The sequence below is a fragment of the Ahaetulla prasina genome, chromosome 3 (assembly GCF_028640845.1).
Source record: "Ahaetulla prasina isolate Xishuangbanna chromosome 3, ASM2864084v1, whole genome shotgun sequence".
Classification (NCBI taxonomy): Eukaryota; Metazoa; Chordata; class Lepidosauria; order Squamata; family Colubridae; genus Ahaetulla; species Ahaetulla prasina.
The window spans coordinates 123,626,770-123,643,746 of record NC_080541.1 but is presented as its reverse complement, the minus strand read 5'-3'; the positions used below and the strand labels follow the sequence as shown (position 1 = coordinate 123,643,746).

The 16,977-nt window shown below is 37.0% G+C and overlaps 1 protein-coding gene across 4 annotated transcripts in view; it reads right to left on the bottom strand.

The window, feature by feature from the left end:
• RALGPS2 (Ral GEF with PH domain and SH3 binding motif 2) overlaps nt 1–10,118 on the bottom strand; it is an 86,853-nt gene extending 76,735 nt beyond the window's left edge. For 2 of the 4 annotated variants that reach the window (XM_058174752.1, XM_058174755.1), the window contains exon 1: nt 7,633–7,771. The gene's annotated coding sequence lies outside the window, so the exon portion shown is untranslated. Of the gene's footprint in view, nt 1–4,005; nt 4,101–7,632; nt 7,772–8,284 lie in introns of those variants that run through there. The other 2 variants (XM_058174753.1, XM_058174754.1) reach the window with 2 other exon arrangements.
• Nucleotides 10,119–16,977: the final 6,859 nt, after the last annotated feature.

Here is a 16,977-nt window from a genome sequence, read left to right as displayed (position 1 = left end):
CTAAATATAGAAGGTTCAAAAAACACCAATGTTTTGATACTGCACATCAAGTTGTTCCCCTTCATTCTACTTTACTTTAAATATCCTGCTTTGTACTTTAGTTTTATAAATGTTTTAACATAACAATCTATTTTTTTATTCTAAGCTATGAGAAAAGTATGACCATACTCACTTAGTTAAAGGAGAATGACTTGGCTCAAAAAATGTATCTCAAATGCATTTTAAAAAAGGTTGAGCTAAATAACCTGTACTGGAGGCATCAAACTTTGGAGAAAAAAAGCATGTGCTTAAGTATTCCTAAAAGGAAGATGTAAAAGTTTGCTTCTGGCATTCATATAAATTGTGACAGGGAAAAAATGTACTGCAAATACTAAGCCTGATCAATATTGCAATGATACTTTAAATTTAAGTTCTGTGTAGGCCTGGTCCCTTAAAGCAGTGGTGAAATGTAAAATTTGTTACTACCAGTTCTGTGGACTTGGCTTGGTGGGGTGGGGGTAATGTGACTGGGTGGTCGTGGCCAACTTTTTTTTTTTTTTACTTTTAAAAGCATTTTTTTCTACAACTTCTTTGGCCGAAGAGGTTGTAAAAAAATGCTGTTAAAAGGCTCCTCTGACGATCCCAGCTGAGTTGCCTAATCGTCAGAGGCTTTTCTTTTCTTTTAAAAGACTTTTTTTGCCTTTTAAAAGCCTCTAACTATCCCAGCTGAGCTGCACAATCATCAGAGGCTTTTTTTTACTTTTAAAAGCATTTAAAAGCATTTTCCAGAAATGTTGAACAGTTCTTTGAATTTAACTACTTGAATGCCACAAAACAAGACTGCTCTCCAAAGGCTTTTTGGTATTTTTAAAAGGATTTCACTTAGAGCTTCTATCTATAGGATACTGGACAACTTCTACAACTTCAATTGAGCTCTTGTTTTATGCTATAATGTTATCTCACTTATTTTGCAATTACAAGTTTTTATTAAAATGTTTTGCACTCATGTTTTGAAATGTCATTTGGTTATTAATTTTGAAGATATCAATTGTGCTTTCAAGAGTAGGAAACAAGTTTCAGTATTAAATAAAAACACTAAATCTAGTGTGAAGTGATGTAGAGCTAAGAATGAGTGGGACTTTGTGAAAAGAATCCTGAGAAGAGTGTGAGAATAAACTAATATAATCCTGTGAAATGGCAATATGGAAAACCATTGTATTCTATGGATTATAGAGACATATTTTGTTTTTGCCTTCATATTAAGAAAATTCTAGAAATTTAGACTTCATTCTCAGCTAATATGTTTGCTTTTTTTCTCTTGCTTGCTGAATAAAGAGAAAGGGGGAGGAGGGAATTTTCACACAGCTGCAAAGCTTTCCTTATCTGGAAAGTTCTCAGATTTTTGTTCCCATCCCAGATCAGTCAAGGTCAGCTCCTGCAGCCTTGTGGCCACAGAAGGAGAGCCTTCTGGAGTCTTTTTAATATAAACCCTGAAATTGCCTTTGAACTTCTGCACAGGCTTGAGTGTTCATTGCTGTGTACCCAGGGCCTTTGGAATGTCTCTGCCACTGTCAAAAGAAGGATCCAAGCAGCTGAAGGGAAAGCATCCTGCTTGAAGTGTTATGCTTTTATATTTCTGATAATATCTAGCTGCTAAAGTTATTAATAAAGTTTAAAATCTCCTTACTTTTGTTCATTATCTCTGGATCCTCAAAGAACCAATTGTCTGGCCACTGCCTAACACTTGGCAAAACTTCCTATTTCGATTTTGGTTAGATTCTGTTACCTCTGCTGCACCTGTATCTTGATCTTGCTTACCTCAAATGGCTAACATTTTCTAATAAACGCTATACCCTTTATATACTCATTCTTCAGGTAAATAGTATCCAACTTTCATCAATATTTAATATCAGTATTCAATGGGAACTGTCTATTTCATAATGTAACCTCTCTCACACTTACATAGTGATTTGCAACCAGGAAATTCAAGTAACTAGTTTAAACGTATGCACCCAGAGCTAAATTTTAAAAAGTATTTTTAAGACAACAATAATGTACTATTAAAAGACATAAATGGAAAGGAGATCATATCACCAATAATATGAACTGCTGTACAGGTGGCCCTTCGCTAACAACTTCTTCAGGGACTGTTCTAAATAATGATCAGCCTTGAGTGATACTTGTGACCATTCTGCAGAAGTTCCAGCTATTGCAGCAAACTTGCAGTCATATAATTGTGATCTGGCACTCGGGCAACTGATCATTGCAGTATCCTGCAATCACTGATTGGGATTTGTGACCTTCCCTGCAGATTTCCCATAAAAAAAGTCAATGGGGAAACTGACAGGAAGTCAGAAGTCCCAATAATGTAAGATCTTCACTTAATGACCAATGATAATTTGCTTAACAATGGTAAAATGCTATGGTTAAGCAGCATGGTCACATATCATCACATTTTACGCCTGTATTGCTTAGCCACAGAAATTCTGATCTGTATTACCATGTTATGCGATGACGAAAACAATTTAGATATACTCAATATATAAATGTAGTTCATGGAAGTTTTTTTAAAAAACTAGATTTGAGCTCTTTTCTATCTGAATAGGTAGAATTGGGATAAAAGGGAAACCTCTGTACTCAGAAGCCTACAGACAACTATTGCAGTGGCCATAATGTAAATTCATATATTTTAATAAAACTGGTTAGGTACAACCAGACTCCTATTTTTTTTTTACCACTGTAGACTAATCTAGTTCTCCCTTTTGCATAGTTCAATATACTTTATTTCTTATGGCCAGAATTCTGAATTTTAAATAAGAGTATAAAACAAAACAAAAAAATCACTCCCCAAGTTATTTAGGTCCTTAGAGATCAAAGAATGCAAGTAAAAAAATGCTACAGAAATGCTAATATCAAGCTAGTGAGAAACATTTGCTGTTCAGTCATAGTTTGTACATAGCATTACATTTCAAAAACATTCTGAGCAATTTACAGTGGTACAGAACACTAAAAACATTTTTTTCTCTATGAGAAAAAGATGCCTATAAATGCACATAGAAAAAATGTTACAAAAATGAGAAGAGAAAAAAATACCGCACATGTATTTAAAGTAAAATATAGCTTCTATGAATGTAGCCAAAAAATGCAAGAAATAATTAAACTTCAAAGAGGCAGAAGAAATGTGATTTTGATGAAAAGTAAAAAAATAATAATAATGGTAATGAGTTACTAAGTAAGGAGCCTACAATAGAATGGAACAGATGTGATGAAAAGATCTGGAATGAAAGTGAATCGATGGAATGCTGGAAGAAATTTCGGACCTTTCTATTGTATCAATTGTTAATAGGTTTAATACTAGTTTCAAAGAAAAAAAATGAAAATTCCTAAATGCTATGAAATGTTTGTTAAATTATCAAAGACCAAAGAACAGCAAAACTACAATATAAACCAAGAAAAATTAACACATTAGGAAAATAGAATTGACAAACAATAAACACTGGTAATATACATAGTAAAAATGTTAAAAATGGAAAGTACCGAATGTAGATAGTAAAACTGGAGATATGCTAATATGTGAACATGGTTTGTTCAGGGAGTAGCTGGGCAATTGTTTAATATGTGCATGAAGACTGCAATTCTTTTTGAAATCTGAAGAATGTTACTTTTCTCCTACACTAAGGGAAAGTTAGTAAACGTGAAAGCAAAAAAACAAACAAACAAACCCAACACCTTTAGGGGAATTAAAATATGTCTGAAAAATATTTAGCAGAAATTTGAAAAAGAATAGAAAATAATGAGCAAAAATTGGAAGAACATAATTAGTATGTTTTATCCAAGATAGGATGCTTTCCAAACAAGTAGTTTAGAATTTTTATAATCCCTTATTGCTGACTCGTTTGGGTTGAATTTACAAAAATACAATTAAAATGTCTAAAAAAAGTCAAGTGTTATTTATAACGGTTGAATGAAGGAATACAAATTAAAGAAAAAAACTGATAATTCACATTCTAGTGAAGAGGAGCTCACCATTATTTTGTATTAATATAAATGTGAAATTCTTGGTGCTCTCCAAGTTTGGTTGCTTGCTTGTAGATGTTTTCATTATCCACTGGTAACATAATCTATGTAAGCAAAGAATCAAGCTTAGAGAGTATAAAGAACTTTATAGGCCAATTATGGAATGGAATGAATGTAAAATGGCACTGGTATATAAATTGCTTCTTTAAGGCTGGAGTATTCTTTTTCCCTTTGGTGATAAAATGCTGATATTCTATTGAAAGAGAATATTTTGTGGACAAATAGCATTACATCCATTCAGGGCAACTGACATCAAATATCAATAGAATATTTGTATCTCAGGATTGAAATAGGGATCCTTGGTGCTCTCCGACCTCTAACATGGTCAGAGTATCAAATATGTCAAAACCTTCCTTCTTACAGGAGATGACAAGGCTGAGCCTGAGGGAGGGAGTCAAATGCTTTGTAAGTAACAAGTCCCTGGGTCCCTGCAGGAAATCTAAGTCCACCTACCTTGAATATTTTTTTAATTGCCTGCTTATTTCCCTTGACCATTAGTTGGTCAGATTTCTGTAGAGAGTTTAAGCTTGCAATAAATCTTTATACTCATTTGAACTGCCTGAATTTCCTGATTTCCCTGGCGTTTGACACCTACCTGATTTATTCACCAAATTGCAGGAATTAACAGAATCACTTTACCCCCTTCAAGGAAAATTCTGGCAAATTACAACAGATTAATTTTTCTTAGGGTTCCTTCCTGCACACTAGAATAAACAAGATCAGGGGAATGTTTATATTTTTCTAATGTTTTATTTCTCATCTTAATTATTGTTCTAAATAATTCAAGATAGCAAATATACCTAATACTCTTTGCTCCTATTTTCCCCACAACAACCCACTATACAAATTACTATACACAGTGCCCTGGAATTATACCTAGTAAAAAGCAACTCAAAAATTACACTAAAGGAATCTAGGCAGACTAAATATTCTCTTGTTTCATATAACTCTTTGAGAACATCAAGGTTGTTAAAAAAGATAAATCACAATTCCTAGTAATATTGTGGACTATACAGAATTTTTTTAAACAAGATAAAAGGTGTGTGGCCCTACCTTCTTTCACAATGTTTTTTGACTTCCCAGTCTTGCCACAATATTCTCTGGAAGTTTACCTCTTCCATCTGCTAAGGTATCAATGAATTATAACTGACTATAAAACATCAGCAACTACCCATATTTACAATATACTATGTCTTCAGAGTGGGAGAATGTTTGGCTCTCATTTAAAAGGCAAAAGAAGCACTTAGAAATATTGGCAGTTTCCATGACCTTGGACTTTGGTTAAAGTATTTTTTTTAATTAACCATGATTTGGTCTAAACATTTTAATAACATTAACCACTGGGTAGCACAATGAATACTTTACAATGCCGGTATGAATAAACCCCAATAATTACTCTATAACTGAATTCTCATAGCATGCTAGGCCAAGGTTAAGTCTCCAGCTATAGCCAGGCTGCTACACCTGTGTTTCCCCAAAAACCTTCCTCTAAGTATATACCTCTCCTTTGCCTACTGCTTTACTTTTCCCTTGGTTTTCAGAGCATTTTCCTTCTAGAATCCTATTTTCCCCTCCCATCTGCAGCTCTATTTTTTCATTGCCTACCTAGTACTTCGATGTTTCTTGCGGAATTTTCCACTCTTGTATCTTTTGTATTTCTTCCCTCTTCCTGACTTTCCATATTTTTTATTCTTTGATTTTTCAGTTGGTTCCTACTTTTTCATTATATCCAAAATGATACTTTCTCTCTTTCCTATCCATTCTGGGTTTCTTCTCACTATAGATTCAAATTGCTTTACCTCTCCCCCTTTTCTTCTTTTAAACCATTCCACATATTTTCTCCTATTACAAGAGCTATCCTTGTCCCCAGTGGTGGGATTCAGCCAGTTCGCACCACTTCGGGAGAACCGGTTGTTAACTTTCTGAACAGTTTGGCAAACTGGTTGTTGGAAGAAATCATTAGGGCAGAGAACCGGTTGTTAAATTACCTGAATCCCACCATGCTTGTCCCCCTTTTCCCAATCTTTTTTCTGTTGTCTCTTTTCTCAGCATTGAGGAGCTCTTGCTTCCTCAATATATAATCTCAGTCCCATGTCACCATCTACTGGAAGCCAAAAAAACTACAGCATTTTATTTTTTTACTTTGCAAAAGGGTGAAGATGGAGAGAAGTCTAACAGTATTTATGTATTGAAAACAAAACAATTATATATACAAATGTCCCTTACTTTGAAAGTGCAACTCTCAATAAGTCATGAAGCATTTAATGTTCTATTTGAACCAAGACAAGTTGCATACTCTTGAATAAGGACAAATTAGGTTTAGTTTGTTCTGTTTATTGCATTAAGGCAACAAGGTGGCTAGTTTATGGAACAAGTTATATATATTTATGAAATTAGAATATCTCAATAATACCCAATTCAAATTAAATACACACTAGTGTGTGGGACAAAACCAACCTCTGATTGGAAGATTGGAGCTTAAGTCAAATTAGAGGCTTACCTTCTCTGGACATAACAGATGAGGTTTCTAGCCCTAATAGAAATTTTGGCTCATAACATGATGGAATTAGAGGAGGGTGGAAAATAAAAATATCTGAAGAACCACCTGAATACCAGGTGATGTAGGACCCATACTAATTAAAAGGCTGCAAGTTATCTCAAGCTTACAAAACCAGGATCCTATGTTAACCCATCAAGACATGTACTATGTAAAGGATTCTAAACACCTGAATTAATATATTTACATTATTACATATAAATAGCCGAATACTCCACTTCTGTGGAGTAAACATCTAATGGGGCAGTTCTAGAAGTAGCAATAGCAGCAAAAGAGGAAGAAAAAAAAGCCGGTGAAGTATGTGGCTTCTCTAAAGCGGACAGGCTGCGTCTGAGAAAATCACGAAGCAAAAATTGTGCTTTAAACACAACACAGGTCCCAAACAGTCACAGGTGCAAGAGACAGAAATAGGTGTGTCACAAAGAGAGCACAAATTAGGAATCCACTGTATTGTTGGTAACCTTAAGTGAAAGTATACCAGAGAAGCATCTGGCTTTTAAAACACTTATCAGCATAAAGGAAGGCTTGTTGCATGCCTCAGGGTAAAATCGAGGCTTCCCGTTGCGGTCTGGACTCGAGGTCGCATCTTCTGCAACTCGGCAGAGTTCACGTCAAAACTCAACGGCCCTAAAAGCGTTTCTGAAGATTCTCCCCCCGCCCCCCCGCCCAACCCGCCCGCGGTATGAAAGCGGGCACTCCTTGGTCTGGAAGGCGTCAAACGGAGGAGCCGCGTCTGGGCTGCCGGGAACGACTGAGAAAGGCGCCCTCTTTCCCACCGATCCCCCGCCTAGCCCGGTAGGCGAGCCGAAACATGCCGGCTGGAGAAGTGTAAAGCCCAGGGCGGGCGGGGAAGAAAGAGAAGCGCTAAGAGCACCGAGCGGCGCCTCAGCCTTCCTCGGGGAGCCCGGCCAGCGCCGAGGGCCTTGCGGAGCCTCTCGCCCAGCCGGCAAAAGCAGACTCTCGACCCACCCGCCAAAGCCCCCAAACCCCCACCTCTTGCCCGCAGCTCCGTCGCTCACCTGCCGAGGAGGGAAGGGCGAGCGGGCGCCGGAGAAGAAGCAGCAAAAGGCAGCAACGGCTGGGCTAATCGCCGCCCGGCTCCCGACTTTCCGCCGCCGCTTCAGCTGCTCTCATTCAGCACCCGGAGCCGCTTAGCGGAGGTAGGGGAGGAAACTCTCCCTCCACACACGCGCGCCGCTCAAGACGGCAGGGGAGGGAAGGCAAGAAGGGCGCATGCGTCCCCCCATTCCCCTCTCCTGGAATTCGGCTTGCTGGGAAAAAAAAGCGCGCAGGCGCCGACCGCTCGAGCTCCAATGCGAGTCTAGATAGGCCTAAAATCGAAGGCGAGAACAAGTGAGAGCCTTTGACCGCATTGCGGGGGGGAGGGCTCGATTGGCCGTTGCTGAGACCTCTGTCTTCCCTTCGTGCTGCTTCCCTCCGCCCTTAATCCCCCTCCCCCCCCGAATGGTCTCAGCGGGGTAACGGCAAAGTCAAGAGGTTCTGCTAGAGTTGGTCCCCCTCGAAGGGAAAACGCCCCCCCTCCAATTTGTCTTGGGAGTAGCCGCGTGAAAGTGGCCGTTGACCGCCCCCCCCCCCCCGGGAACCCTCTGCCCGGCTGCCTGGCGTTATCTTCAAATGACAGAGAGCGGGGTTTTTTCCCCCTCCCAGTACCATTTTGTCTGTCTTCGAGGAATTCCGTTGGAATCGGCTCCTCTCGCTTCTTGCCATTTGGTCTCCTTGGGTGGCGCCGGGGGCGAGAAGGTGGCAAACCGAAGCCACGTGCTGTGTGAAAGCCTCCGAAGGCGCTGCGGCCAATGTAAAAGCCTGTCGGGCAGGTCCCTTTCACAAAGGGCATTTCCCAAATAATGTACTGCGGGGAGGGCAACCTTTAAGCTTAAAAAGCGCTCGCTTCGCGGAACTTCGCCGTATGTAAAACGTACTTTAAACGGAGAGGAAGGTTAAAAAAACGTCCCACTGCATCGAGTGTCGGTGTATTTAGCGCTGTATTTTATTCAAGTACACGGACTTTCTGAGCGCTGAAAGCCAGGGGCTGAAGTGCTTGGCTTGTTTATCCAGTCCCGCGTTGGGTGGCCTGCCTTCACCTGGTCCTGGAGAACCTGGGACACGCACACATCCCAATTCACCCTGTGCTTTGGAAGCTAAACTGGGCAACTTTGAGACTATTACTTTTCTCAGCCTTAAGTACCTTGCAGGGCATATGTTAGGGGATAGGAAAAGCAATAAATTGCATTCCTAAAGGAAAGGTGGATATAAACGTCTAAAACTACGTTGCTGTCTAAAATATGGACTTACTGTGTTAATTTTTTCCCCCTAGAAATGTGGGACATGCAAACTTGCTATCTTGCAGAAGAAAATAGCTGAGTTACCAGATATGTTGGAAAAAATATATTAGACTTATCTTTTAAATAATGGTTGTAGCTACAGGGAAAAGAGCACTGCATATAATAATTTATTATGTAATTATAAAGCCATCAATCCTTGCCAATTGCACTGATCACCATTCAAATAGAGTAATTATTCTGTCTACTCACTAAATTCTAGAGGTTTATCTGATAAGTTCCTGATACAAATACATCTGTCGTCTTGTTTAAATCCTTACCATATGTTTTCCTATACACTTTAATCCTTGATAGTAATTAATCAGCTACTGTGGAAGGCACCTGTTCTTTTTCATTTCCTTTTAACTATGGTTGGTTCTTAAAAGTCCTGCTTTAGTAAGTTCAAAAATACCCAAAAATTAATCAATAAATAACTTGTGTAACCTAACTCTTGAATGTTTATTCTGCAATAACCATATAAAGATTAATTTTAGATGGCTTAAGCCTTATGCAAATGACAGAATTAGAGCTATATTTATTGGATAGCTGAAGGACATAATTAGAACCAGAGAATATGTTTATCCTCAGTTTTTGACTACGGTATTTTGTGTCTTTATTCTATATATTGCTCTGTGCTGTTCTTTAATCTGTTTTCTTCCAACTGTCTCTCTTTTATTTTTAATCTCTCCTCCCGGCAGCTGAATTAATTCAACTGTAACTTAAAATTCAGATATAATGTCTAACTATGTTTGATACCACTTGACTTCAACTTAGCTTTCAGGGTTTGCAAAATACTGAATGTAAACTCATATAAAGAAGATGAAATATAGTTGCTTGGTTTGTAATTCTCATGTCATTTATATTGGATCTGATGATAATTAAATTTGTAAAGTACAATGAATAGAAAGCACCAGTAGAAAAGTACATTTTAGATTTTATATGTCTTTAAGAGGATGGCTACAAGCTATGTATAATTTTTCACAGAACTGAAAATATTCCTTGGTATAAATTTATAAATGATTGAATTACTTTAAGCAATAAGCTCTTACAGCCAATGTGATTGATGAGGCTAACTTTATTCATTGAGTTAATTCTCATGCATATTAAAATATATAATGTTGAAGAGAATGTTTCATTCAGTGATCTCATAAACAATTAATCCTTACCTTTAAACAACATCCCTATGATTCTGTAGCTAAACTGATATCTAAAAACCTTGAATTTCCAGAGCTAATGTGAATAGCTCCCAGATGCTTATTGTTAATCCTCTGCAGCTACCGTAGCTTGCACTCTTGTGGTTAATACTTATCTTCTTAGCATCTTATTACTCTGGCATGACTGAGGATTCCAGACATCTCATAGCTTGCAGTTGAGTTTGCAGTGAGGCTTATTTAAAAACAAAAACAAGAATTAGGATCTAAAATTGAAACCTTAAAAAAATTCCTACAATTTCCCTCTCTGAGCTTAAAATAATTTTATTATTATTGAAAGTTATTATTGAAAGTTCTATAGTGATTTTAAATAGTTTTAATTCTTTTATTGCCTAACATAGTAACTTTCTCATACTATTAATTGTTAGCTATTAATTGCTTTAGGAATTTGTTGCAATGTAAACAAAAATTTATATTGTGCTAGTTTTTAATTGTATTGGATCTTGGACTGTAAATTTTTCATTTGAAGGTTATATAAAATCAAAAAAACTTCCTTGTAAAATCAAAGCAACTTTATAAAATATTTATCCCAGCCAAATCCAATAATGATTAAAATTAAAAGGGGTAAACAAAAATTATGATTCATTTCCCCCAAGGACCTAATCTTTTTTGATGGTAACTATGAAAAACTTAAAAACACAGCTTTTGTGCTGTTAGAGGTTACATGAAAAAAAAATAACATTTTTTAAAATGCGGGCATTTTGTTCAGTTTTGCCATTTTTATAAGCATGGAAACAAAATTGATGCTGCAATTAAGATACATATATTTCCCTTGGGCTATGGTTAATAAATATTTTCTGTTGGCTTGTGCAATAGTCTTTTGGTAGGTAAATTGTTTTCATCCTGCAGAGTTTTAAATCTAAGATGTTGGTTTAAAAAAATCCAACTTTGCTGATACATCATGTAAAATCTTTTCAATTTCTGCAATGCCCAGGATGGGGATTAAGAGTCTTTAAAAATTATAGCAACCCAATTTTCTGATTACTAAAACAGAAAACCTTCTAGAAATAGTTTTCCAAGTCCTACAGGTGGAAAATCCCCAGATTCAACCTGCAATAACATCTTAGACTATAGAAAGTATAGAGGGTTCCCTTTATATGAAAGACTAATTGCTCAGGACTTATCCAATAGATTCTAGATCCAGATCCAATAGAAGAGAATATATGGAGCTTAGGGTTGAGCTGTGGAGTCCTTGATGCTCTCTGAGCTTGGTGTTAGCTTGCAGATTCTTTGTTACCAGGCTAGGTAACAACTTCAGTGCTAGGTAAAAAGATCTTAACAAAGATCTTGGCATTGGGAAGGATATCAGTAACGAAGAAGGGGAAACTTGATATAGCTGAATCATTAAATTGATACCAAAACGGATAACATCAATCTCATTAAATACAAATGGACCCAATCTGCCTAATGAAAGATTTTAACAAGCTCCATATACATAAATCTGATCTTGCTTACAACAAATGTATGTAAAGCAAGACTATGTTGATTTGTTAAATGGGGGGGAAAATAAGTTGGGAATATATGGCATCAGGAAAAGCAAAGAAAAATAGAATAGTAGTTATTATCTTCCTGGAAAGTATTGGAACAATTAAACAATAAAGAAGAATTTTATTACTGAAACTAAGAAATAAAGGTAAAGTTTTAACATTGGCATCCTGTTATTCTCCAAATAAAAATGATGATAAAGCCATTTTGAAAATTCAAAAGAAACTAGGAAAACTTTTGGTGCATTAAATCAGAAAAGAGAACAAGAAGGATGATAAGATTGATAAATGAAATAAATTGTTATATACAAGATGAAAATAATAGAAAAATAGATTTTTCCCAAGAATTCTAAGAATAAAATAAACCACAAAAAATGGAAAGTATGCATTAAAGAGTCAGAAGTTAAAGAATTCACTGGAAAACAAAAATATTAAGCAACCAGCCCTATTACAATTCAAGCGATTAAAGAAGTGAAAAAGAGACTTAAAACGGAAAGGTGCCAGATGCAGAGGGACAGCCAAATGTTAGAAAATTTAGAAAACACATATATAACTTTATGCTTTAAAAAAAAGAATAAACTGAAGAAATCTCAATCATATAGCTGTTTCTTTGTTGAAATTTGATTCTAAGATATTTGCTGTAGCTGTACATGTAATAAAATACATTCCAAAGTTATACCTAGAGGTTACATTCCAAAAAGAAAGATGATGGATAATGGTATCTAATGCATTTAACATTAGTAATAGCAATAGCATTTAGACTTATATACCTCTTCGTGGTGCTTTACAGCCCTCTCTAAGCAGTTTACAGAGTCAGCATATTGCCCCAACAATTTGGGTCCTCATTTTACTGACTTCAGGAGGATGGAAGGCTGAGTCAACCTTGAGCCTGGTGAGATTTAAACTGTCAAATTGCAGTCAGCTGGCAGTCAGCAGAAATAGCCTGCAGTACTACATTCTAACCACTCTGCCACTGTGGTTCTATTAGAATACATTAATAAAATAAATCGGCAATAATATTTTTAGGCATGGAAAAAGCTTTTGATAAGTTGGAATAGAGCTTTCTAAACATAATGACATGGATAAAACAGAAATACATATTTTAAAAAATGAGGCAGTGGAAAAAAAATGTGCTCAACAATTCCCAATAGATTTTGAGAAAGCCATTGCTTTTCCCCTTTGGCTTATTTTTTTTTTTAAATGATCAAGTTTAGATCTCATACTGTAATTGAATGATCCATGCATCCTTCAGAATTATCAATAAACTTTAGCATGAAAAGTGTAAGCAACGACAACTTTAAGCCCCAAACCACTTCATTTGCAATATTTTTCTATATTCTCTAGAATTCTCTAGTGAAAGATTAACCAACCAACCAGCAAAAAAACACAAAACCCTTTATTGATTTAAAAGCCAGAAGATGTGTTTTTAAAGATTTAAAAACAAATCAAGATTCCAATATAACCTTTGCATATAACAAGCAAACAAACAAATAGAATCAGAAGTTATATGCCAAGTCATATAACTCATGATTTACAATACAGCAGTAAGAACAATACATAGCAATAAAATATATTACTTTTGTGTGGAATTAACAGAGAAAAGTGCTCAATAAAGGCCAGTGTTTTAGTACTGATATTGAGATAATTGCTCTAGAAAACTGGGAGCATAAATATTTTGCAGTCTTTGCCAAATAATACACCACTAAAACTCTGATAAGCACCTGTGGAAAATTAGGGCTCAATCTACCAACATTGCCACACTTTATAAACTATGAAAGGACATTATTATATTCTGTCATGTTGCTACTTGTCTGAGGCTTACTGTCATAATATTCTTAAAAGACATCCCCATCAGGAAGCCTGAGAAGAACGGTCATTGTCTTTCTTAAGCCAATAATGTGGAATTCATTTTTCTTAAAAGATCTTAACATTATTTCTATCTAGTGATTAAACTCTGTAATGACATTATCCAAACAAATCATGATACAGCATGTTATTAAAGCAGGACATTTTCAAAAGCTGCCTACAATTCAGAACTGAATATAAGAATTTATAAATGCAATTTGCATATGACACATTAGCTGCAAAGCCAGCAATGCAGATTTAAAACTAGCCTACATTAATCTGCAAAGTGAGAACTCCAGAGTTATGGTAGCCCAACTGAGGAAAAACTATAGCAATAAAGCCTGGAGAATAGTTTCTGAGACAGATCTTATTCAGTCTTAATCCATGGGCAAGGTCATGAGAAGTGACTCATAAAAGGTGCATCTAAGTTATTTACAGCTTTAAAAATCAATGACTGCTTAAACTTCATGTATTACTTTAGAATAATTGAACTCCACCCTTGGAGTTGCAATTGTAATCTTTAGAGCATCCTTTAACTATTGGAAATGGACCAGAAACCAACGTAGCTTTTTTTAAAAAAAACTAATGTAATCTCACCATTGCAATTTCAGCTAAAATCACTGTTTCTCATTCTTGGCAACTTTAAGAAGTGTGGATTAAAAGTTAAAGTCCACACATTTTAAAATACCTGGGGTAAGAAAGACTGCTAAATAAACTCTTTTAGCCAATACCAACTTTTTTGGAGTGAATAGTTTTTTTTTACTTCTTCCACTACCATTTCATGGCATTATCTGGGTTGAGCTTCATGTACAGTGCTTGGGAAGGTTTTGCATGCAAACTAGATAGTTTTACCCTTGTCCTCATTGCAGGTAGTCCTCAACTTAAGACCAAAATTGAGTTCAAAATTTCTGTTCACTAAATGTTTAACTGAAACATTTGTTAAGTGAATTTTGCCCAATTTCATGACTTTTCTTGCCATAGTTGTTAAGTGAATCACTGCAATTGTTAAATTAGTAATACAGTTGCTATGTGAATCTGGCTTCCCTATTGACTTTGGTCTTCAGAAGGTCACAAAAGGTGATTATAGGACTCCAGGACACTACAGCCGTAATAAATATGAGTCAGTTGGCAAGCATCTGAATTTTGATCACATGACCATGGAGATGCTGCGACAGTCATAAGTCTACAAAATGGTCATAAGTCACTTTTTTTAGTGCTGTTGTAACTTTGAACAGTCACTAAATGAAGTGTTATAAGTCAAGGACTACAAAGCACTGCTGTGTAATGTATGGTCCATGGAATATTTTAAGGAAAACAAGTTTTGTTCTCTTAACAATCAGTTTATTTCTTGGGATTTATTTTGCTGCTCTCACAATTGTGCTATCTTGAAGTCATTACTGGCTTCATTGTTACAGAAGACATGTTCAAGCATGACTGTTATTTATTCAGATAAAAAAATCTAAAATGACCAGAGTTGAAAAGTTGAATGTCTTTCTATTTGATTTATCTGTCCCTACAACTACAGGCAAATCTTATCTGATTAAAAATGCTCTAATTTTTTGTTATTCAAGGATTAGAAATATTGCTTCCATATGGTCTAGGCCAGCGTTCCCCAACATTTCCGGCTTTGTGGACTGGAGGGAAGGGGATGGTTCTGTGCGAGCAGTGGGTGCAAGCACACAGCTCCATTTGCACAAATGTAGCTTTGTGCATACTTGCCTGCTGCTACCACAAGTACAGCTGTGTGAGCATGTTCGGACTCACCTACCTCTTCCGCAGTCCAGTTCAGACCAGGCCAAGGTCTAGTAGTGGGCCGTGGCCTGGGGATTGGCAACCCTTGGCCTAGGGCTACAAGTTTCCCAATGGCCATTTCACTTCAGTTGCTTGGTGGTGTCTCCCTCCATATTATTATAACATTTTTATCAGTAGATCTACAATAATTAGTCTTTGTCCCAGTAAGCAAGATATCACTGCAAGGGAGGAGGAATCCTCCTTAAAATTTTGCATTGTGGCCCAAGATTTTAACAATACATTTTATTGATTTATTTATATTTTTCCCATTTCTTAATTGCCCATCTCTTAAGGTAAAAGTTCCCCTCGCAGATATGTGCTATTCATTCCCGACTCTAGGGAGCAGTGCTCATCTCCGTTTCAAAGTCGAAGACCTCTCCGTGATCATGTCGCCAGCATGCCAAAGGTGCATGGAATGCTGTTACCTTCCCACCAAAGGTGGTCCCTATTTTTCTACTTGCACTTTTTACATGCTTTCGAACTGCTAGGTTGGCAGAAGCTGGGAGTTCACCCCGTTACGCAGCACTAGGGATTCAAACCCCTGAACTGCCAACCTTTCGATCAACAAGCTCAGTGTCTTAGCCATTGAGGTCCCTTAGAGGGGGGCATTTACCCACATCTTCTATAATATCAGTAAGTGTACAAAATGTTTTCACCTCATCACCTCGTTGATTCTCAAACTGTTTTTAGAGCAAATATTATTTATTTAGCGTAGTTAAATGTTTTGGGATTTTTTTGTAATTGGTATATTGAAAAAATTATATCTATATATCTATCTATAAAAGGTTAGAAGAAAGATATGAGCCTCTGTTTGGTTGGTGCTCCTTTTGGGCCTTTGAACAGTTAGAGCAGTGGTAGTCAACCTTTTTATACCTACCATCCGCTTTTGTATCTCTGTTAGTAGTAAAATTTTCTAACCGCCCACCGGTTCCACACTAATGCACCGTGTATCGTCGTCTGCGCATGCCTCTCATGCATCGTGGATTGGGTTTGGGGGGGGGGCACCGGTTACCAGCTCTGCTTGTCTGTTACAGCTGGGTGGTGTGGGGGGAGATGCGCAATCTATTCTGGGACGAGGCTTTTTTGTTTGCAGTCGCACTATAGCGCCATTTAGTTTCACTTACATAACGTGAACTAAACTTATGCATGGGCGATACAAATAGTATATTTTCAGAAATTTTAATTGTCACAGGGAATTTTATGAAAACCGAATGAAAATGTTTTTAAATAATGCTATGAAATTTTTTTAAAAAGTCAATTAAATTAAAAAAAGGAAAGTGCTTCAGTTTTGGACAAAACCCCTACTGCCCACCATGAAAGCTGGAACGCCCACTAGTGGGCGGTAGGGACCAGGTTGACTACCACTGAGTTAGAGGCTGAAGAGCATCTGGCAATTTCTGTCCAATGTGTTGACACTGGAGGCTTGTAGAGGATTGGCAGAGAAGAGCTGAGCTATGACTGCTGGAACACTAATCAAGTCTTTGGTAGCTGCCGGTACAGTGCAGTAGCAGTGATGGTCCTAGCAGTGTTGGAGATGCTTGGCAGCCAGTCTTTGTGAAAGATTTAGTGATGGCAATAGGATCCTTGTTGGAGGTGAGACATTTGGATGTAGTAGAAAGGTTATTCTTTAAAAAAGTGGGTGGACAACACAAGGGTGCTTGGTGGACCACATGTGGTCTGCGGTCTGTGAGTTG